The 24793-nt window shown below is 34.3% G+C and overlaps 1 protein-coding gene and 1 long non-coding RNA gene across 2 annotated transcripts in view; both read left to right on the plus strand.

Moving 5' to 3' along the window:
* LOC117315868 overlaps nt 1–24793 on the plus strand; it is a 548716-nt gene that overhangs the window by 346729 nt on the left and 177194 nt on the right. The gene's annotated exons all lie outside the window — the stretch shown is intronic.
* On the plus strand, nt 3163–3714 carry LOC117314995. Its single transcript, XR_004529658.1, has 2 exons — nt 3163–3259; nt 3555–3714. It is a non-coding gene; the product is annotated as an uncharacterized LOC117314995 (long non-coding RNA).

Raw genomic sequence — 24793 nt, forward strand, 5'->3', positions numbered from 1 at the left:
GCAATAGTGTCTCTTACGATGCGGTTATGTAGGCCTTCGCGCCGGTCATGTGACCACGGGAGAACACGATGACAGATGAAAACATCCCGATAAGGACGCTAGACACCCAACATTAATATATTATAAATGCAACATTAAGTCGCATGCGCATTTATTTTCTCGCGAAATTTGCCAAAATCCCGTGACAATTATACTATATTGCATGAATGTTTTCGCCCTGGACTTGCAGTGCGTCCTAAGATCGCGAGACTATTTTGGCAGTACTTGACGAATTGGAATTGTCCTCCATGTGGCAATTGTGAATTACAATATTAAGTATACAGACAATTTCAGCGAACTTGCAGAGCTTGGTATCCGCTTTCCCACTCGAAAACGCTGGACACTTTCCGCAATCTGATACTAACGGACCACACAGCGGCCTTCCCGTGCCCTTTCAAACATGAGAAAACGATTTTATTCTTATATTTTCCATTTAACCCCTTAACTCCCAACTACGCCAAACTACGCCAATAGCACTTCGGTGTAAGATAAATGGTCATATCTCCTTTATTCGTTTACCTATTAAAATACCGAATATACCTAGTAAAACAGGAGAAAATATCCAACAACATTTGTTCTTTGTAAAATTTCATTTGACAAACTTTTTTGATGCATTTCATGAGTTGAAAAACCAAGCCAACTTTTATTTCGACTATTTTGAATTGTTGACGTCGTGTTTCCGCCGGCGTAATCGTCACAGCGCGGATTCGATTTTGTATCTCTCATTACATAAAATATAGCGAGATGAAATGCCTGTAATTCACAGTAGTGGTAGTTTATACTCTCAATTTTATGTTTATTCCACTATTTTACAGGAATCCTCCAAAATGTGATGTTTTTTGTCAATAAAGTACATGTGATGTATGGTTCTATACCGTACGCAGCACAAATCGACAAATTTTAATGATTTTTTCATAAGAAATAGTAATACATTATATATACAATTGAAGCCAAGAAAAAACTAATCAAAATGCACAATTCTATCATTCATAACGTACCAAAAAAATGATGCAAGGTTTCCACAAATCCGCATTATATGAACGAAACACCACAGTAACTTGAATTGACGTCGTGCAAGAGCGAGTCGATAACAAGCACTTGCGCGAGTACGATCGACAACTTTTAGTTTCTGCTGTTTTCATAACGCAATAAATGGTCTTGGTTTCATCAGAAAAAAATACTTTTGTCTCAAGATAAGTAAAGTGATAGCACGTATTTTGATATCTACAAATAAAAAATTAATAAAAATAAAGCCGACGACAGCAAAAGCTATTTATAGTAATCGGGTATTTCCTAGATGATCACTTTCGGTTTCTAAACGGTGAGACGGACATGTGCCTGGTGCCGATTGATTTCGCGGACCTCACATATTACCGATACAAGTCGTCACCAAAACGATATGCAGTGACCACTGTCAACTCAACTAACAAACTGTGAAGTGACATTTGGCGCTATGAAGAGTTGCAGACGTACAGTGTAAATGGACACAAACAGACAAACAATCGTGTTCAGATAGGCCTACATAATTATGTACATGTAGGTAAGGTAAGTACATTGTACATGTACATAAATGGAAGTTCTGTGAACACGAGAATACAAAATGTACCAGCAATATCTGATATGTAAATTTTACAAATATATAGATATACATTGTGTGTATACATGAGTTTCTGCATTTAATGTTGTTTTAATTTCATTTATTGTGTAATAAGATAGGCCTACATTTGTACAGATACAATTGGGTCCAAATGAAATGTGACCAGTTAAAAAATTATTCACTTTAAAAACAACGATTTAGTTCTTGTAATATTTTCTCTCTCTCTCTCTCTTTTGTTTTGTTTTTTATTTTTCTATTTTTTTTGGGGGGGGGGGGGGGGTGTTACACTTAATTTCATCAATCCTGTATTTTGTATCAGAATTATCAATATTTATCTCTACTACGAATTTAATTTAGATTTTACTTTACCTCAGTACATTACATGCTTTTGTATATAATCATACTGGAACAAATAGTAAAAAGTTCTTGTTGTGTCTGCCAAATTGTACGTATGAACTAAAATTGGATAAATTTGTTTTTATTGCATTTTACATAATGAAATAAATGGGAGATGAAAAAGTGAGACCTTTTAATGAATTTCAGTTTTGCAACAGAGGTACATTATATATATAATTAAGAAAAAAATGTTGCATGGTATGGTTGTTATACCAAATAGCTGTTCTTGAGTTTAGCTGGTTGTGATTTCTAGAATGTTTGGATCATGGTGTGCTAGTATAGGTTGGATTCATACAAATGTAATCATGTAAGGGCACATATCCCCAACCCCATATATATAAAGTTTGTGTAGTGTTACTGTGCTTACCACAAATGTATGAGGATCAACATATGACACCCCAGCTTTTGCCCGAATTCAAGCATTATATGTTGTGTCAGACTTTTTTATGTGAAATAGACTGATACATGTATAAATTTATACAGATGTAGATATATATATATAGATGTACATGTACCAGTAAGTATTCTATGCCAGTAAAGACTGGAAACATTATTGAAAGAAAATAATTCGAATAAATCAAAGGTAGAATGCTGGTTAGCTAGTAATTATCATTGTATGCTTCATTATGATTAATCCTCTAAGGATGCACACAATACAGAAATAATAGGTAATTACAAGTTTTCGAAGTTATTATTAGTGAGGAGGGGGCACTGAAGCAGGGTTATAAACATGTATTTTCCGAGTTTCCTCTGACTTAACACCAAACATAAGACACTTTGATAGAGAGTTGTCATTTATGAGACATATACTGATCTTACCATCAAAATGTCATATGTAATAGGGCAAGAAGAAACTTATTGGTGCACTGTTATGGATTTTCAGAACATTGTTACATGTATGAGTATTTGAAACTCAGACTTGGTGATGGGTTGGGCGAGTTTGTTTAACTTTCTAAAAGTTCATTTCAAGGCTTTTTGAAATATTCCACATTAATAATCTCAAGTTATTTTTTTTCTTGTATTTTTTAAGCAGGACCATGGGAAATAGGATTTTTAAAGTGAAACAAGCAATCAATGACATGTGAATATAGCTTATTTTGTATTTCAGGTATTGCCCAATTACTTGTACAGTGTGGAGCTGTCTCAATTTTACTAGCAAGCTTGGTGTACAAAATTTAATGTGAACATTGTCTTATGGATGATTCTGCCTAATATATGACATCAAAGGTAAGTTAATAGATTTATCTAATTACAAATTCACTACAATTAAAATGTTTATTATCTTATAGCTTCTGAGGATATTTGGTTTTGTTTAAATTGATCATTATTTCTGCTTTTCTATATGTATGTGAGCTCATTTCCTATACTTCATTATTGACTGTTTCATTTGAAATTTTGAAGTGGGCATTATAAATTACCATATTCTTTAGAATAAATCTGTAATGCCTTGCAAATAAGATATTTTATTAGTGTATATATCTGGATGCTTATGATATTGATTTTCTCCCATTTCAAATTTCAGGTACATCAGCTTTAGGACTTTATATGGATATTTGTGGTGTGACCAGTACTAGAAGATAAATGCCATCCCCTGCCACCAGAGACAGCAGATTTAGGCATCTTTTCCCTATAGCTACACTCTCCCACTATTCTATGTCATTGATTAAAATTACAGAACTTAATATTTGTGTTGTTGTTGTTTTTGCAACTGGTACCAAGTTGAAACATGCAATTTTGATTGAGTAAATTATTATTTTCAAAAAACATGGTACATCAATTTATCATTTATACCAAATATGGCTTGCCTGGCCATGTAATAAATATAGTTCAGAATTCTTTATAATCCATAATAAACATGTAACCAACCAAGTTTAAATGTTTATATCAATCAACATGTTTGTCTGCCAAACTGGATTATTCAAGCTGAACATTTCATCAATAACATATGTCCTTTGGGGAGCTTGGACTTTCTTCACTTGTCTATATTTATATATGTCTATTGTCTATGAATTAAGTCTAGGACTTCTCAGCCAGGAAGACATACATACATAGAATGATGAGCAAAGATGGTTATAACCATTTGATTTGCATGCCTTCCATGATTTTAATTTTTATCAGTAAATCTGTTTTTAATTACACTAGTAGTACCAGATGCTAGTTATTATGACCCTTTTGTTAATCATCCTATCTCTGTGAGTGTCTAATTATGGTAGGTATAGAGAAACTAGAACAAATACAACAAGTGAAGTAGATATGTAACATCAAAATGGTCACTTGCTAAATTGGTAGCCATGGCAACTAGAAATGGATACAGAATGTACATAGATTCTACATATTGAAGAGAGAAATTGCAATTTTACATTTTCTACATAATGGTAAAATTCACATTGATAAAATCAGCTTTAATATCTTGATTTGGAGACACATGTTAGCTGTTGAATAAAACCATACAATAGGAAAGGAATAAATACATGTATAACTAAATATAACTTTTGAAAGATTAATTATTAATGTTAAAACCATTAAAACAACAACCTACTTATGAATATGATTTATAATTAACATTTATAATCATATACAGCAATCTAAGCTGCAATCTGTTTTGCATTTTACATTTTTATTCAGATGGGAGCACATGCGCATGTTTCTTTAGGTAAAATATCGCATTTTTACGTATTTACTTCTGGTTGCCATGGTAACGTTTTAAATAATAAAAAAAGAAGTTTTGCTATAAAATCTGGATAGGTCCCCTTTACAAGTTTCAATATATATATAGACTGCTGACTAAATTATTATACCTGTAATACAAAACCAAATTTCTTACAATGAAGTCTAGGCAGATAAAACGGAAATAAAAACATAAACAAAAATAACTACTTTTAATTTCAGTCGGTAACCATGACAACAACTGCAAATAAATAGAAAATACTACTTTTATTTGTATTAATCCTCCTTCCTCAAGAGTCTGATATATCATTAATGTTATAAATTAGCATTTAATTCACTCTCATTGGCTTAAAATTTATAAACATATGAAATAAGTTACTTTTTTCAAAAAATCATAAATTTTGATTACCATGGTAACGTCAATAATGCAAAAACAACACCTTTATTACCAAATTTGAAAAGGTTATATTCTCAAGTTTCTAAATATATATGGGTTGTTTACCAAAAATATTGACGCAAAAGTGTGAACAATCATGATGAACTAAAATGTTGGATTTTTTTCAGTTCCATTAAAAAATCCTGGGAGTTAAGGGGTTAAACGATTGAACTCATATGTTTTTACACTAAAATTATATTAATGTTTTATCATATACTGATCTTGGATGGAATTGCAACATTGATGCCGGTATAACACGATTAAATATGGTTAAAAATGAAACTCCCTATTTGGAATCCGTATCATTTCAATTTGTATGCACGTAGAAAGTTTAATTGGTTTATCGAAATGCTGATTTCAAGTGTTAATCCGATGATGGGATATAGTCCAACGTGGTTAGAAAGAATATAGACTTTCTTTAAATTAAAGCTATAGAGTGTTATCTTTTTTTGACAACATATACTCCAGACTTTCAACTCCTATATCTCATTTAGCAGCCATACTTATTGTCTAACTAGTTGAATAAATCTAACAGATGATGAAAAATGATTGGTAACACTATTCTTATTGACTTATGCAAAATCATGGTAGATGAAATTGATATCACCCTTATACGTTGAAATACTTAGGCTTCTACAGGAATTCAGTATCGCCAACCGTTAGGGTAATGAAAATATGGTAAAATTAGCCCCAACAATTAGCTAAAAGTAATAGTGTCAAAACAGACATTAACCATTTCTATGAACATTTCTTTCACCTATTTTATGTCTGAAGATGTCCAAGAGACACAACACTTGCTAATAATGAGGCACGTGATTGGTCGCAATTCAACGTTATCTAGTCTACCTATGGGTATGACGTAGAACCTGATTCTTCTAATCCGTCAGACTTCAAATCATATATTTTTTTTACTCTACCTAGTATACCACAATGCTTACAGATATCTAAATCTTTGGATCCCCCATACTATTTGTAATATTACTACTATTATTGATATGATAATGTAGTAATATTATATATATATATGTATATATATATACATATCTAACATTATACACAATGTAATATTAATGCATTTGATTAACAAACCACAAGCTATTTTGTAATTTGGTTGTAATTCCTCGAGTAAATACAAAACAAATCAATCAGATGAATATTAAATAAGGATATGTAAAAATTCAAGATAAAAAAAAGAAGAAAAATGTGATATTTTCAACGCACGATAACCATATTTGTCCCTTTAATGATATATACCTAGATCAGAAGGGTATGGGAAGTATACTTAACGACTCTCTTTGAAATTACAAGCATGGTTCAAAACATTGATAAATCTAAGAAAAATAATACTAAATATATTCCATATTTTTTGCCCGAACTTTATGTCTAGACCTCTAGTAATGTACATACCAAAATAGAAGAGAAAAGGTGGTATACATATGAAAGCCTTGGATTTCTTTTTAACTGAGATAACAAAAAGAAAAAGAAAAAAAAAGAAACAAATTAGTTGAACTATAACAAATTAACGAATGAACATACAAAATTTGAAAGGGGCGGGTGTATATGAATGAACTAAGGCATCTTCCAAAATACATTTAATACATTTTATAAACAAATACAGGCTATTTTGCAAACTTAATTAAAACTCTAAAAGTAGTAAAAAAAAAAACCTTGAATGTAATGAATATTACATCCAAAATAAGTGAAATCTCTGAAGATATTTCCGTCGCCCAATCGCCATTATATTACTCATATTCCTTTTCCTGATTATACACACACCAGATCAGATGGGTATGGATGGTATACTGAAAGGACTAAGAAACCTTTGAGGTGCTCGTAATTTAGTTTAAGTATGTCCAAAAAGTCCGCTAATTAAAAAAGAGAAAAATGCAAATTATTTCCATATCATTTCGTCCCAAATTGATTTTCAGACCTCAACCGAGTCGGAAGAACCAACATTAACCTCAAAACATTGCTAAATTTGAGGGAACAACCGAAATATGTTCATTAATTTGATCAGAACCTTTCTTCTGTAACTGTAATGAATGTACATATCAAATAAGAAGGATGTTTGGTGTACTCTTATTGACATAGAAGCCTCTTGAAAACCTTCAAAAAAATCTTAAAGAGTGTCAAAACTCATTTTACGTCCAAAGCATGTTAAAATAAGTTATTTCTTCATTATATCACGTCCAGACCTCCAATAGATTTATATACCGAATTGAAAGGATTAGAAAGTATTCCTATAGGCGTAGAAGTTTTCCAAAATAAACTTACCCCAAAGATATGAGGTTTTGGGGTCGGATACCAACACGAATGCTAAGAAAGCAGCATTAGCTCACGGTTAAAAAGGAAACCCTATGAGAGGACAGATCCGTAAGTTTTTTTTTCTGATATATTGATTTAAAGTGTTAATCAGATTACGGGATATCTTACACGACGGTTTCAAAGATAGTTAAAAAACCAAAACAAACAAACTGTCGGAAGGTGAAAAATTATATGTAACATTTTTCTGATCTATTTTAATCCAAGTATAGTCTTGGTTGCTGACATAATGGTCACCCTTATAAGTTGACCTACTACAGTTTATACGGGAGGTCATTGTCATGAACCGTTAAAGTAATGAATATATGGTGATATTAGACACACAAATCAGTTACAAGTGATAATGTCAGGACGGCACGCCGTTTGACACAATATAGTATAGCTATGGGTAAGACATAGATAATTACTATTGTAATCCCTCAGACCTCAGACATAACCGTGAAGAAGAAAACAATATCATACTTAATAAATTAATATACTTTTGGATAGCTTAATCTTTATATCCCCATACGAATTATAGTATAGCTATCGAGCAGAATGTGTTTATATAATAATGCATTACTGTTTTACATTACATGTTTTTCATACCTTGCATTATACACAATACAATATTAGTGCATTGATACTCGTTAAAGGGGAAAATTTGTTCTATAGTATATTTTGACATACGACAGCTTGTATGGGAGGTCATTGCTGTAGTGAATTAGCTCCATAAATAAGTTACATGTAATAATTTCAAAACAGTAATCAGCAGTTTCTTGGAAGAACTCCGTCTTCCATTGTTCATCTAACGATGTCCAAGGGAGACCAGACTTGTTTATTAAGGTATGTCGTATGACGCCATTCAATGTTTTCTAGTCAAGCTATAGATGAAACGTCGGATCCGATTTTTCTATTCCAGAAGACTTATCCAGGTTACTATAACAATTAAGTTTAAATATGGCTTACCCTTTGTATAGCCGTAATACTATTATATTTTTAATTATCCAGGGACCTACCTCTATATCGAGATTCTTTACCATATAATCAATTAATTTTTATTTTCTCGTTATCAATAATCCATCCTTGCTTTCATCCTCTTTTGGAATGGTATGATGTAAATCCTCGTTGTCACGACGACAAATGTCCTCAATAGACATTTGTTTTGATCAGTTGTATTGGTTCCTTTTGCCCTATTTAATCCTGTTATTTAATTTATCTTACTATCCATTCTGGTATGCTTGTTTTATTACCGCCTATATATTTGAGGTTTTGCATCAATAACTTGACAGAGAGCATATTATAATTGTCATTGTTTAGTGTATATATGTTTACCAACCAAAACTAGTAGGTTTAACCGTGTAAATATTTTTACTACACTTATTTTTTTTTATTTATATCTTTTTATTCGGGCAAACCATGTTTATATATTACAAGCATATGTCCCCTTACAGGAGGGCTTGCACACGTCATTGTTTAATCTGAATTATCTTTTCTGTGTCGAGCTGACTGTGAGTCTCGGATTTTTGGAATGCTGTGAACGTTATATGGTAGATGTAAGTATTGCTATTCCTTTATACGAATACAATTATTTGACATAAGATAATTTAAATATGTGTTTTTAGAATGATGTGTGAAAAAAGCATTCCCTAGATATGTACAACATCTTTCCAACAGTATTTTTACTACTAGGAATTCAGATGATTTCTTTACAACCCCTCCCACCTTTAGTAATGATAGCATTACCATCGAGCGCAACCATATGTTATTATAACAATATATTACGACAACATTTCAATATCTGCTCCTTTGTTTGCTCCTTTGTTAAGGAGTAATGTTACTATGTCTTTATGACGTAGAACCTTTTATAACCTTTCCTTTCTGCATACATCAATCCATTCCCCAAAAAGGTGGCAATAACCAACAGAAAAAAATTATAATAGAATACAATTTCAAATATCAATGTTATTTAATATTTGGAATTATCTACACGTAATAAATCCACGGACTAGATCCATAACAAGAGTCAACGGAAAAGAGGTATTTTAGTTATTATTTCAAAGATAATTATTCATTAGTTATTATCTGATATCACTATATCGCGCCTTCACCATCAACATACTGATATCAAGATATAACACAAAATATCAAATAAAATTATATGACTCGACCAAGCTGAGTGCAAGTTTTATTTATTTACAACATTAAACTAAATTTACACCTCTTGAAATCATCCATTTCTCCCTAAAATACACGTCCTCCATATCCTCCTATCATTCATTATAGATTATTTCATCGAAATTGAAAATTTGACAAAGATATATGTCTACGAATATATATGAAAACACAATTACATCCGACCTAGGACAGATGTCCACCTATCAATGTGTTTTCGCTGAATGAGACACCTATAAGCATGGTACCCGCTTTCCCATTCAGAAATGCTCAGATCTCTCCGCCACCCGATACTCACGCGTCATACGACGGCCCAACATAATGATGCACATCATCTCAAACAAAATGCAATTTGTCGACCACACCGAGACCGTATCGAAGAAAGGGGGAATGAATGCCAATCGTGACTGAGCCGATCTTAAGTTATGCAGCCCACATCCCTTTATATATTAAATAAACGGACTAAAAGCCTCGATGAATAACTCTCTCATTCTAGTGTAAGACAAAGGTTTCTTCTCAGGCTGAAATATACATCCACTGAAAGTCTTAGATGTTGATAGAAAAATGATGAAATCGTCTTAAATCAAATCACTCAAATCAAATATTAAACAATCTTCGATATTCATCACTTGGCACATCCGAGTGCAATGTCCAAATGGGCTTCGTCTTACTCTGATGAATTTCGGTCGACATATATGTCTAAAAAATGTGCATATGGCAAAAGCTCTTAACCTCGGAAGAAACCTGCTTACCCTAGTGCGCATGCACATACAGTACGCTGGTTGTATAAGTTGATGTCTACGATCAGAGAAATCCGGAATAATTGGATCCCTCTTCGCCTTGAGTACCGATAAAACGTATCTAAGCTCATTCTAATGCATTTTACACCAAATATGACTCCGTGGGGCTTTGTATCCTCACAATATTATGAGCCCATTTGATGCTATACAAAGCAAGTATCACAGGACTAGTACAACTCGTTTGTTATACTGAAGATGACTGGGCCGCGGTCGCCAAGTGGTTAATGTGTCCCAACCCTTTATCACTAGCCCTCCACCTTTGGGTTGCGAGTTCGAAACCTACGTAGGGCAGTCGACGGGTACTGGAAGTAGGCCGGTGGGTTTTCTCCGGCTACGCCGGCTTTCCTCCACCTCTTAAACCTGGCACGGCCTTAAATGACCTTGGCTGTTTATAAGATTGGTTTGGTCTATTTTGCTTAACGTCTTATTAACAGCTAAGGTCATTTAAGGACGGCCTCCCGTGTGGCGACATGCGTGCGTGTTGCGAGGGCTTTTGTGTGTTTTGGGAGACTGCGGTATGTTCGAGTTAAATCTCATTGTGATAGATCGGAACTGTTGCCGATTTATAGTGATATCTCACTTAAGCATACTGCTGTTAATAGGACATTAAACAAAACAAACCCAACCAAGTATTAAAGAAGATGATATATAATAACATGGACATGATTGGCAGAAAAGCAGTCCCTATATATGCCTAACCGTTGCTTTTTGCCAGCCACGTCCAAATTATAAATCCGTGACGATACGTCTTTAATGTGCGCTGGTATCGGCTTAACATTCTGCCAACAAGTTCGGCAGTAACAGTACGCTACCAGATAATGCATCTGCTGGATTTGACATATCTGAAAGCCTGCAAAACATATATAACCCAATCTGAGTAATTATGCAATAAGTCAAACTATCAACGGTAAAGAAAAATAATAATAACAATCACCGGATCAAGGTGTCTCTTGTACTTTCACCACCGTACCAATATACCCCGCCTACATACCGTAACGAATACTACATAATACTACTTAGTATTACCACCCAAAAATCTAGTCTTAAAACCAGCATTCTAAAAGGGATCATATGACTCCTTGTTAGTAGGTAAATCAACAACATCCACCACCCTTTAAATATACTCCCCACTGGACTTAAAACGGGCCGTACAATGGCAGACTCCTTTAAGGGACCACGAAAGTCCCACATGCGCAACGCGGTTGCTTGTATTCCATTACTCTGTGAACAATACAAACTGGGGGTACAGACCACCCATTTATCCCGAACCAGTCAGCTGTAAAAGCATTTTTTACCGCCACTGTTTATACTCCAGTGACGAGAATGAAAAAATAAAAAACAATACTAATGCTATGGTTTACACAGATGTTAATCTCGTCAGAGCCAATAACAATTCCAACCACTGAACAAGAGGCCCAACGGGCATGTATCGCTCAACTGGTCGGATTCGACAGAACGTCAAAATAATGTTCATTTTCAATTTGTTTATATATTAATATTTGTTGATGCCAAACAATGCTGTATATGAGTATGGGGTTGCGATCTTAATGATTTCAAAAAATATAACCAAGAAACTAAGACCCTAGGGGTAAAGAAAGACCTCAGTGCCTATTTTTAGATCAGTGTTGTGTTAACTTATTTCTGCTAAATAATGCTATACACGTTTTTTCGGTTGGAATGTAAACGATTTAAACTAGTAGCAATTTTAAGGATTTAGTTCAATATCCGATATTGGGTCCTGTACCTCCGGTCCCCGTGGAGTAATATCCTCCGTTGATTCAAAGTTTGATCTCCTTGCCCATTATTGTTCCATCAAAATCCATTCAGGCGTTCAGGACAAGTACTGATTTTAACGATTTACATCAATTCCCCCTATTGAGACCCACTACTCAGGTCCAAGGGGAGCCATATCCTCTGTTTGTAAACAATGATCTCCTTCGCCCCATAATGCTCCAGACAGAATTTCATCTAAATCAATTCAGGAGTAGTAAGGATTTAAAGGATTAACCTTGGTTGTCCCACTGGGCCCCACTACTCTGGTCCCAGGTGAGCCACACCCTCGGTTTATACAACATTTGATCCCATTTGCCCAATAATGCTCCATTCCAAATTCATAAAAATATATTAAAGCGTCTCGGAACAGTAGTGATTTAAATGATTAGCCTCAATTTCCCTTACTGTTTGATACCATTTGCCGAAAATACTCCAGACTAAATTTCATCAAAATTCATTCAAGCATTTAGAGCTAGTAGGGATTTAAAGGACTCACCTTATTGGGCCTTTCCCCTCCGTCCCCAGGGGAGCCACACTCTCCGTTTATACAACGTTTGATCCCCATTGACCAATTATGCTCCAGACTAAATTTCATTCAAATCAACTGAAGTGTTTAGAAAAAGTTCGGATTTAAAGGACTTACCTAAATGTCCTCTATTAGGCATTGCCCCTCCGGCCCCAGGGGACCACACTTACTATTTGTACAACGCTTAATTCCCCTAGCCCAATAATGCTCAAGACCGAATGTCATCAAATTATATTCAGGCGTTCAGAACGAGTAGGAATTTCAATGAAATGTTGATAGACGCCAGACGACAGGCGGACGACGGACGGACGACGGACACTTCACCATGACATCAGCTTACCGAACCTTCAGGCCAGGTGAGCTTAAAACGTTATCAGAAACTGACCAATCGTCAGAATCTACCAACCGGCTCAAGATATTAGCATGACCAGTCTGATATCTAGGTATCAATTCAACATCAATAGAAGACCATCTTTCTATCAGGTTACTAGGGCGAATTCTCGGACATGGGTACAAACCCACTCGACAGCAAGTCGAGCTTGACCTGACTCGCCATACGTGCGGATACATGCTCGTTACTATACGCGTTCAACTCGTAATCATGGAGAATGATTATCTGGTTTACTTCACCTCGCCATTTCTTAAGTTGTGGCGTGGTCGCTTTCGTGTAAATATAGCAGGCTAAATATAACCCAAAAGGAAATTCTTTGATTCTGAAAATATATACTCGTTCAAATATCATCAGAAAAAATCCGAAAAATTTAGTATTCAGCTCTCTATATGTTGATATGCTGAATGTATATCAAATTTGAAATAATAACAGTGTTTCTGAATAAATATCATTTCGGTTCACATATCTGAATTTTTTATAATAGACTTCCACAAATGTACATTGACATGCCTTAATATTAAACGCTGTTTCAAAGAAGTCATAAATCGCTTCTGCAACAATCTGACAATTATGCAGTACATTATAAAGTACAAAGAAAATTTCAGCCGATTTAGCACAGCATCATACCCGCTTTCCCACTCGAAAACGATGGGTACTTTCCGTAATCCGATACTAACGCACCATGCAGCGGCATTCTCCTAAACAGGAGAAAACGGTTGTATTCTTATTTATTTAATTTTAACGGTTGAAATTATATATTGCTGCACTAAAAATTATATTAATGTTTTAACATATACTGTTCTTGGATGGGAAAGCAACGCGGGTTCCGGTATGGCAGCGTTAACTCCGGTTAGAAAGGACACTTCCGGCGTGGAATCATTTTCAATTAAGTATGTATCCAAGTAGAAAGTCTCGTGGGTTATTGAGATGCTGATTTAAAGTGTTAATCCGATGATAGGATATAGTTCAAAGTTGATATAGAGAGTATAGACTTTTCCCAACATATATTCCAAACTTTCAAATCCTTTTTCATTAAGCACGCATGCATGTCGCACAAACGGGAGGCCGTCCCTTAATGACCTCAGCTGTCAATAGGACGTTAAAAAAATAACCCAAACCAAGCCAAACTAAGGTTTCTACAGGAATTCAGTATCACAAACCGTTACGGCAATGGATATATGGCAAAATTAGCCCAAACAATTAGTCACAAGTAATAATATCAAAACTGAAATTAGTCGTTTCTTATATTGAGTGATGTCATTAGACGCAATTAAACGTTTTCTAGTCTAGCTATGGGTAAGACATAGAGCCCGATTCTTCTAATCCGTCAGACTTAAAAGAGAAAAAAATATTCCATATTTTTTTGGCAGACCTTCATGTCTTAACCTCTAATTATGCACAAACCAAGTTAGAAGAGTAAAGGTGAATACACATGAAAGCCTTGGATTTCTTTTCAATTGAGCTTTCATAACAGAATATGTCCAAAACGTTTCTCAATTAAAACCTAGAAAATATTTCCATGTCATTTTGCCAGAATATAACTGCTAAAATTATCATAAAGGTACGTACAGAATTGGATAGGTACGGGGTGCATATGTATGGTCTAAGAATTCGTTCAAAAGATTACCACCAAAATATCATGTGAGTATCAAAACTCATCGTAAAATAAAACAAACGGTAATTTTGAGACAATGCTAAATATTTCAACGTTATGTTGCCGTGATATAACTTCAAATACTAAATTTAAAGGGGATGGGGTATATTCCTATGGATATATAAGCTTTCGAAAAATTTACCCCAAACGCTGTGCGATTTTTGGAGGGACGCCAAGGCGGATGCTGGAGCAATAGCATTTGCTCACGGTTAAAAGGGAAACTTCGAGTAAGGAAGCATTTACATTTCTTTACGATGTTTTCAAGCAAAACGATCCGTGAGTTGCTTTGAAAATAATGATCTTAAACAGTACTTTAAGGTGATGAAATATTTTTAAAGCGGTTAAAAATATATTGGTTTTTTTCTTTAAATTATAGTCTAGGGTGTTCTCTTTTTTCACAACAGATGTTCCAATATGACGATTCATTTCTCGTTAAACAGGCATATTATCTATCTAAAGAGTCTTAAAATGAGATTTTTCGAATAGGTCGATGATTTAAAAGGTAATAATTAAAAAAAAAACAGACATTAGCTCTTCCTTGAAAGAAATCCTTATTCTATTGTCCGTCTAACGATGTCCATACTTGTTCATTAAGGGACGTCGTCGTATAACGCCACACAGCGTTTTGTAGTCTGCCTAATGATAAGACATCAAGCCTGATATGTCTATTCTGGAAGAATGACACAGGTAAAGAAATACACACTATACTAAATACTACTATTACAAAGCGTTCAGACAGCTTTATCTTTGTATCGCCTGTAATGATATATTATTAGTATTATCGTGCGCAGATAGGTGTTAATATGATAATACATTACAACACTTACCTTATTGATATCTGCTCCCTTGTCAAGGAGTAGATTTACCACGTATCTGTGACCGTACTGTGCTGCCCTTTTCAATGCTTCTCCCTGGAAAATGATCAGAACAGACAGAAATATTTATCTTTAATATGTGTTTTAACATGAAGTAGTTACTTCATATGTGGGATTTCTAACAGGTTATGAATATATAGACTAGATACATAACAGGTATTAATTGATTTCAGGATTAATTGATCTTCAGTTGTTAATACAATTCCTCTCCTCTTGTTTCTAAAGTGGTCGCATAACATGAATGCTGTGGCGATGGCATTTATTCGGTGCTACATTTTCTGTGTTACCTTGGTTAATTCATCTTTGATGATATCCGAATAAAGATGAATTATGAGATATAGAGGTTACACAGTGAGTTGTTGCTGCATATAGAATCTATTTCATCCAAGTTTTTTTTTTTGTTTTGTGACATGTTTCTACTGCAATGGTATTGGGTTGAATTAAAGAGGGACATGGTCAAGTATAATTTTGCGAATGCAACTAAGGTGTAAAAGAGATCATCTGGACCCTGTGATGTGACGTCATATGATTGTTGATGACGTTAAAACTATTTCCAATCGTATCAAGGTTCGGTGACATCAACCCGTCAAATAGTTACAAGTAATACTTTCGATAAGGTCATTAGCATTTTTTTTTAAAGAACTCCTTCATTGTTCGCCAAACGATGTCAAAGGGATACCAGACTTGTTTATTAAGGAACGTAGCTTGACGCCTTTAAACGTTGTCTAGTCTAGCTATCCGATAAGCCATCAAGCCATATTTTTCTACTCCGAAAGATGTACAAAGAAAAAAAATAAATACTGCTATCATTTGGCTTTCAGACAGATTGATCTTTGCATCCTCTTCATTGTTTCAATATCATCATCGAGCGTAGACAATGATCGAAGATAAAATAAAACATTCATTTTTCATATGGAAACTGATAGATCTGCTTATACTTTAACAAGATTCCCATATAGGCCTTAACAGTCAACTGAGTTTAAGATATTTCTTTGAACCTTTTTGGCCCCACCCATCAGCCCGTGGGGGTTAGTCGTATATCAGACAGATTGCTCTTTGTATCCCCGTCATTTTTTGAAATCACTATCGAGTGTAGATATGTGTTAATAGATAATACATTGCAACCCCTAACATATTGATATTTGCTCCTTTGTCTAGGAGTAGTGTTACTATGTCTTTGTAAACTTCCATTGCTGCATACTTTAAAAAATACCCCTGGAAAATGGTAAAAACCGACACATAAGATTTTATTTTTTATGTAATTTTCAAACATGAATTAGTTACTTCGTATTCCTTTAACCTGTATTTGCATAGGTTTTTTCATCATCAGGTGACTGTTGCATTGAAAACGTGATATTAATATTTGATCAAGTGCTATGACTGCAAAACACACCTGCTGCGTCCTCGGGGAAAATGCTTATATTTTGATTTCAGTAAATAATTAGAATACGTATATGTAGTTTCACTGCATCTGTTAAACAAGCACAAGCTGTTTTGTGGATTTTATTCAAACTCTAAAAGTAATCACACACAAAAAACTTCAATCTTATGAACATGAAATCCAGAAAAGTGATAAATCCAAATTTTCCGACGCTTAATTTCCATTTTATCTTACATATTCCTTGCATGATTATATACACCAGATCAGAGGTGTATCGGGTTTATACATTAGGACATAGAAGCCTTTAATGTGCTTTAAATTTAGTTTTTAGAAGGTAAAAGTACGTCCCAAAATAGTAAAGAAAAATTCCAAATTGCTTAGCTAGAAATCCATTTCCAGACCTCTAATATTTACCTACCGAATCGGAAGTCCAAACCATGGCTTGATTAAAAAGTAATCGAAATATTTTCATGAAATTTGGTCAGAACCTCACAGAATATTATGTGTAAATTTTTTTTAAATGTCTACTTCAGTTGGAATTTTGTCACAATTAATGTCTCTGTCACTTTTAATTTTTCCTATGTTCAATTACACTTTTACTACCACTTGTTCATCCCAGTGTGTATCTGTTCTATTAAGCTTGTATCTATATCTTAACTATGCATTAATTGTCATATGTAATTGTTGTCTATTGTTTAGTTTGTGTTCTTGATTCTACTAAGTTAATAAAATAATAATTTAAACATTCACTGTCCTCATGCCATTGTACCATTGACCTTACTCTTGTAGCCACAACAAGATAATGGTAATAAGATTGAATTTCCATCTCTGATCAACTTATCAATTTTCCTTTGCAATGATTTGAAACTAAGACTTTTTATGTTACGATTTTTAGGTCACCTGAGACAAAGTCTCAAGTGACCTATTCCAATCGTTTTATGTCCGTCGTCGTGCCGTCGTCTATCGTGCGTCGTGTGTCCGTCAACAACTTACATTTTCGACTTCTTCTCCAAAACATCTGAACTAAACTTTGTGAAATTTGCAGGAAGCTTATATGGCTAAAGGTAAACAAAATTTGTGAATTATATGGTTCCCACCCCTTTTGGGCCTGAGGGGCGGGGCTAAAAAGGATCAAATAGATTAAAAACTCTTCCTCTCTACTCACATATATAGTGGAATAAAGCACTCCACGTTTCGTTAATGTAAGGGTTGAGGTGCTTTATCAAAATTGTGAATTTCATTACAATGGTATCATCTTTGCCCCTGAGGAGTGGGTAGACTTTGCTAAAGTTTATATAAGAAAATCACATTTTTGACTATGATATTTTTATATTTCTATTGGAATCTATTCTAACTTTGTTAGCATTATCAGCATTGGATGACAGTTTGATTGTATGTACATTTTGGCCCTGAGTCAAATTGACTGAAATTTCAAAGATCTTCTTCTCATGACCCAAATAAGGCTGAATCAGATACTCTTCGTAGATGAAAGAGTCTTAAGGTGCTTTACAAAATTCATTTCAACTTTGTAAACATTATCAGCATGGAATGACAGCTAAGTTGTATACACAGTATTCATCGAAGTAGCTAATTCATTGTTCGAGTCATTACCACCAACATTTGTGAAGTTTAGTAACACAAACTTGATATATAACTTTTCAAAGGAAAAGATAGAACAAAAAAGTGATATTTTCAGCGTATTAACCGTGTTATCATATTCATCCCTTTAATGATAAATAAACAAATCAGTAGGGTATGGGAAGTGTACTTAACGTCTTGGTATTCTTTCACATTCTTTTATTTAAGGTTTGATGCCGAAATAAGTATAGTTCATTAACATTGCTAGAAAAAAATTAAATAAACAAAACCCCCAAAAAATGAAGAAAAAAGAAAATAGATTCCCTATTATTTTGCCAAAACTTCACGTCTAGATCTCTAGTAATGTACATACCAAATTAGAAGAGTAAGAGTTGTATACATCTGAAAATAGATTTCTTTTGGAGCTTTGATAAAAAACGTCCTAAACGTCTTTCAATTCACACCTACAAAATATTTCCGTGTTATTTTTTTCCGTGTTAATTTGTCAGAATTAAACATGTTAAATTATAATAAATGTACGTGAAACATTGGAGAGGTGTGGGGTGTATATGTTATGGTGTAAGAAGTTGTTCAAAAATTACCATCAAAACATAATATAAGTATCAAAATTCATCCGAAAGTAAAAATAAAAACGGTATTATTCAGGAACAATGCTAACTATTTCAACGTTATTTTGCCATGATATTCTACCTAGAACTCTGATAAATGTGCATACCAAATTGAAAGAGGACGGGTAGATTCCTATGGATATAGAAGCTTTCCAAAAAATACAAAACCCCAAAAGCTGTGCTATTTTGGGGAGGGACGGCAACGCGGATGCTGGGGCGTCAGTATTTGCTCACGGTTAAAAGGGAAACTCCGAGTAAGGGAGCATTTACATTTCTTTACAGTTTTCAAGTAGAAAGATCCTTTGAAAGTAATGAGCTTAATCAATACTTAGACGATGAAATATTTCTCTTTAAATTATTATCTAGATTGTTCTCTTTTTGACATCAGATGTTCCTGTCTGCCAATTCCTTTCTCGTTACACAGTCATATTATCTGTCTTACGAGTCTTGAAATGAGATTGTCCGAAAAGGTCGATGAATAAATTTCGTCTTTTTTTTTCTGGCTTGATTATTTGTTATAATTGTGTTGCTATTACGAAGAAGTATTATAGGGAAATATGAATATATATATATATCAAAAGCTTGAAAATGATTGCTAATACTGTTATTAGCGAACAGTATCTAAATAAAATCTCTGTAGGGGAAATTATTATCACTTTGATAAGTTGCCATACTGCAGCTTCAACGGGATGTAATTGTATGGTGAAATTAGGCTCATCAAGGTATACATTTATAATACAGACATTAGCTATTTCCTGAAAGAACTCTTTATTCAATATTCCGACTAACGATGCCCAAACTTGTTCGTTAAGGGACGTCGTCGTATAGCGCCATCAACGTTTTCTAGTCTACCTAATTGTAAGACATCAAGCCTGGTATGTCTATTCCGGAAGACTACACAGGTAAAACGATATCCTGATATGGTATGTGTTAATATGATAATACATAACACCTACCATATTAATGTCTGCTCCCTTGTCATGGAGTGGATTTACTATATCTTTGCGACCGTACATCAACTTCATATGTTGATTTTCAAATAGGTTATGAATCCACCGACTAGATACATAGATTTGTCAACGAAATATCATATTTCTTCAATCAATAATTCCAGGAGTAATTGATCATTAGTTGACTGTTACATTTAAAATCCTACAAATGTTTGAACTAGTGCAATGACTGTGAAGCATACCTGCAGCGATCTTGGGAAAATGCTTATATTGCAATATCAGTATATCATTAAGATTATGAGCTCTCAATGCATCTGATTTTTACATTTGGCAACACGTATCCCATTGCCTGAATGTTAATCTAGTCTACATCGATGAGCGTATAAATGCAGTAAAGATGGCATGGCGTGATTGTTACGTCATTTTGATCAACGTCGTGGAGATGCTATGCTATGTTCTCCGGATGAATCAAACGCAACAAGAATAATGATTTGGAAAATTGGGTACATGACATCATTTTTGCGCTATGTAAATCATCGTCACTGCATCATGTATCAAGTTATTGTTAATTAATAAGCGTTATAAAAGCTTACATTATGAAATATAATGAGGCATAGTATTTAGTCATTTGGTGCATGTGTTGTAAAATACGTTTAATTGTGTCTACAATTACCTCAGCTATGAATTTATTGTATTTGATAATGTGTTTGTTCTTAAGTTGTTGATATCTTTCCTCTCCTTTTGTTTCTAAAGGGGTCTCGTAAAATATCTATACTCTGAAGATGACATTTCGTCGGTGTTAAATTTTCTATATCACCTGGGTTAATTCATCTTTGATGATATCCCAATAAAGTTTAATTTGGAGATATAGAGGCTACACGTATGGTAATTATTACAATGGCCTGAGAGAGGAACAACACAGCGTATTGTGATAGAAAAGCACATTACTTTTTGTGATCTTTTTAAATATGATTTTGTGTTTAGTATTTATCTGACTACATGCAATATCTTAAAAGTATTGAACTTTTTTCAAAACAGTTCGCTTTTATCATTTCTGAAGTCTGTCCTTTTTCAATTTCATCCGACATGATCCTTTGCAATATTGAGCCCAAGAGATAATTTTCTGTCAAGGGTCATCACCATTTATTGAGATTTGTTACCATACAATCAAGCAGTTTACTCGTTATCAACAATTAATTCCTGTTTCCGTCCCGACGCCAAATGTCCCTCAATATCATGTTTTTCTAATTAGTTATGTTGGTTCCTTTTGCCTGATTTAATCATGCAATTTGATTCATCTTCCTATCCAGTGACATATGCTTAACACAAAGTAGCCAAATAATATATGTTTTGCTTCATTACCGCCTACATCTTTAAAGCTTCGCATCAATAACTAAACAAATAGCATACTATATTTTAAAATTGTCATCGTTAGTTGTATATATATATCCTAATCAACCCAAAAGAACATTGTAGGTTTAACAGTGTAGCGAATCTTATTTTATTTTATATACTACTATGCTTTCAGATACTTTAATAGGTGTATCTCTCGTAGTAATTATAACATTATTATCCAGCGCAAACATATGTAAATATAATAATGCATTATTACAGCTTTTGATAGCTGCTCATTTGTAAAGAAGCAATGTTACGATGTCATTATGACCTTTCCTTACTGCATACACAAAAAAACAACATTACACGTTATAAATCCATGGACTAGATTCATAACAATTGTCAACGAAAAAGAAATGTTTCATCAATAATTTCACAAATGATTTATCATAAGTTATTCCCTGATAACAGTGTATCGTACCTTTGCCATCATCATACTGATGACAAGATATAGCACAAAATCTCAAATAAAATGTCATGGTTCGACCACGCCGAGTGATATTTTATTTCCGTACAACATTTAACAAGATTTACAATTCTTGAAATCACCCCTCGACAGAATATGCATGCCCTCGATATTCCCCTTGCATAGAATAGTTCATCGCAAATTTGACAAAGATATCTGTCCCCGAATATATAGATAAACAAAATTACAGCCGAACTAAAACAGGTGTTCACCGGTCAACCTGTTCTCGCTTATAGGATACACGCGTGTGTCGTACCCGCTTTTCCACTCGGAAACGATTGGCACTTTCGTTACCGGATACTCAAGCGCCATAACACGGCCCTCTCATAAATAGAATAAAATAATTTCGTTCTGATTTGTTCCCATTCAAATGATTGAAATTATAAATCTCATATAACACTGTTTCGTGCCTTCACCATCAACATACTGCTGACAAGATATAACACAAAATCTCAAATAAAATGCAATGGATAGAATTGGCAGAAAAGCAGTCCCTGAATGTCAAATCGTTGATTTTGGTCCACCACGGTCAACAAAGAAACCCGTGGCGATACGTCTCTGATTTAATATTCTCCCACCAAGTCATGCAGTAACACTACGCTACCAGCTAATTCATCTGGTTTCTTCATTTCGTTTCCTTCCTATTTCCACTTGTAAGTATGTTTATTTTTTATACGATAAACTTGCGACGATACTGACACGGCAGCACGACTACTAGTAATTTTTTCCTATATTTCAATTGATCAGGTATGGTAAAACAACCTTAATTAATATGGGGTGGGGATGAGGTGTCAACAAAAAACGGCACGTTGCGCATGCGACTTCAACTTTCATTTTGTCGATGCATTCGTGATCGTAGCTTGGATCGGCTGTCAGGGCAACGACGAGGACCGTGGTTTTACCACAGTGTTGAATCTAGCAAATTTGCACTTACAACAGAGAACTTCTAACTATACCTTATGTCTTCAGAAATCATATGTTAATAATCAATTGAATTAATAACGATCCATTGCATAGTCTATCAGCGTTGTTCGTTTCTTTATGGCGATTTCGGTACTTAAAACACTAAAACACCAATATTGAAGCCTGATCATTAACACTTGCTCTATAGATCGTCCTAGAGCACCAGACTACCCAAAATCAATACTCATGAAACAGATAAGAGTGTGAAGGTATTTGTACCAGAACAACAAAAAGTGGCTACATTCTGAAGCAAATGAGAAACATCGTCAAAATTATAAAAAAAAAAAAGTCAATTAATCGGCACTTCGTCAATTAAAACCAGTTTATAGCGCTGTTATGTTACTGTACATGAATAAATATAAGAATGTACTGAACTTTTCTCGGTTTCTAAGTACGATGAACAAGTGTATCACGTTTGTTTGTGCGGCAAAATACGTTAGTCGGGTGCTCTGATCTAATGTATCGACCAAGTGTTAATGTAGGCCTTCGCGCCGGTCATGTGACCACGAGAGAACACGATGGCAGATGAAAACATCCCGATAAGGACGTTGGACACCCAACATTAATATATTATACATGTAACATTAAGTCGCATGCGCATTTATTTTCTCGCAAAATTTGCCAAAATCCCGTGACAATTATTCTATATTGCATAAATGTTTTCTCCCTGGACCTTGCAGTGCGTCCTAAGATCGCGAGACTATTTCGGCAGTACTTGACGAATTGGAGTTGTCCTCCGTGTGGCAATTGTGAATTACAATATTAAGTATACAGACAATTTCAGCCGAACTTGCACAGCTTCGTATCCGCTTTCCCACTCGAAAACGCTGGACACTTCCCGCAATCTGATACTAACGGACCATACAGCGGCCTTCCCGTGCCCTTTCAAACATGAGAAAACGATTTTATTCTTATATTTTCCATTTAAACGATTGAAATAATATATTTTTACACTAAAATTATATTAATGTTTTATCATATACTGATCTTGGATGGAATTGCAACGTTGATGCCGGTGTAACACGATTAACACTGGTTAAAAATGAAACTCCCTATTTGGAATCCGTATCATTTCAATTTGTATGCACGTAGAAAGTTTAATTGGTTGATTGAAATGCTGATTTCAAGTGTTAAACCGATGATGGGATATAGTCCAACGTGGTTAGAAAGAATAAAGACTTTCTTTAAATTAAAGCTTTAGAGTGTTATCTTTTTTTGACAACATATACTCCAGACTTTCAACTCCTATATCTCATTTAGCAGCCATACTTATTGTCTAACTAGTTGAATAAATCTAACAGATGATGAAAAATGATTGGTAACACTATTCTTATTGACTTGTATCTATGAAATTGATATCACCCTTATACGTTGAAATACTTAGGCTTCTACAGGAATTCAGTATCACCAACCGTTAGGGTAATGAAAATATGGTAAAATTAGCCCCAACAATTAGCTTAAAGTAATAGTGTCAAAACAGACATTAACCATTTCTATGAACATTTCTTTCGCCTATTTTATTTCTGAAGATGTCCAAGAGACACATTTTTGTTGAAATTTAGATATTAAGCGATTTTGCTGGAAACTGCTGTTATCTGAAACAGAGTTATCGCCCTCAACTGTGGTTCATTCTTTCTGTAAAGCCCTTCAGGTGGTGCACCCAACTAGTTAAGCAGTCTTAATATTTATTTTACTAGTTCAAATAAGACTGTTCCAGTCGGCCGATTAGTGAATGTCTTCTTTTTCAGGTTTGATGATTTGCTATAATTGTGTAGCATTATGATAGTATTTAAAATATTAT

This window comes from Pecten maximus, chromosome 17 (assembly GCF_902652985.1).
Source record: "Pecten maximus chromosome 17, xPecMax1.1, whole genome shotgun sequence".
Classification (NCBI taxonomy): Eukaryota; Metazoa; Mollusca; class Bivalvia; order Pectinida; family Pectinidae; genus Pecten; species Pecten maximus.